Raw genomic sequence first — 1,089 nt, 5'->3', positions numbered from 1 at the left:
TCCTAATTATTTTCTTATTAGGCATCATTCTTGTTCCTTCTCTCCCCTCAAGGCTCGAGTCTAAAGCTCATCGAATTGTACGACACTAAATTATCGTAGTGGTCTTTTAAATTCGGCTCGTATATCAATTTAGTTCTTAAAATTTCAATTACACTATTTTCATCCTCGAGATTGCGCTCCAAGCTACATACTAATTTTTCATTCGAATTCCGGCGTGAGTTAACAACTGACTTGCTGATGTGGCACAGTCACTGCTACCTAAAATCTACATAACAAATAGATAACGTGGATAGTATTTTACAATTCCTTAATTTAGTCCATGTCCCCTTTACAAACCCTAAAGCTTCTTCTGCTTCCTTTCATTCTAGTTCTCTCCATCGACGTCTTATTCTTTATTTCTTGTCTACATCAATAGTCGTCCTCCATGATAGGAACTGGGAGCAAAATTGCAGGAAGCTCGAACCAATCATCATCGATGGAAAACTGGACAAGAAGCACAACGTAATGCGAAGCAAGCATGGACGAGTTTCGGAGTGGTACGGCTGTGGTTGCCGCTCTGTGCTTAGGTGGTTAGCGACAGAGACACATCCTAACAAGCCCCTTTTTTGGTTGTCTCAACTATAATGTGAGTGAAGGTAACTTCTTTGTAATTTAATTTTTTTGTGGTTGTCACATTAATTTGTAGAGGGTTGTTTGCAAACAAGTGAAAAAAAATGGTGTGGCTTATTCATTTAAACAAATTGTATGCAAGAGGAGCTGACTAGAAAAGCTGTTCCAGGAGATGATGATAGTAAAATAAAAATGAACTTTGCATGGCGACTAGACAAAATGGAAGCAGACTTTAGAAATCTGAAATTCATGATTCAAGTTCTAGATTTTGGGTTTTTGGTAGTTGTTGTTTTGTAGGAATGATGCTGTTAAAGAGTTGAGAACATGGCAATGTAACATAATATATAATGAATGAAAGTGTTTTGGGTCTATTTTATCTGTTGTGGTTGTGGCTCTGTGGACTCCATGGTTTTGTTATTGATGTTATTTTTATATAATGTAATATCATGTAAAATGAACAGACAATACAAGTTAATAATT

The sequence above is a fragment of the Arachis hypogaea genome, chromosome 19 (assembly GCF_003086295.3).
Source record: "Arachis hypogaea cultivar Tifrunner chromosome 19, arahy.Tifrunner.gnm2.J5K5, whole genome shotgun sequence".
NCBI lineage: Eukaryota > Viridiplantae > Streptophyta > Magnoliopsida > Fabales > Fabaceae > Arachis > Arachis hypogaea.
This window is presented reverse-complemented; position numbering follows the sequence as displayed.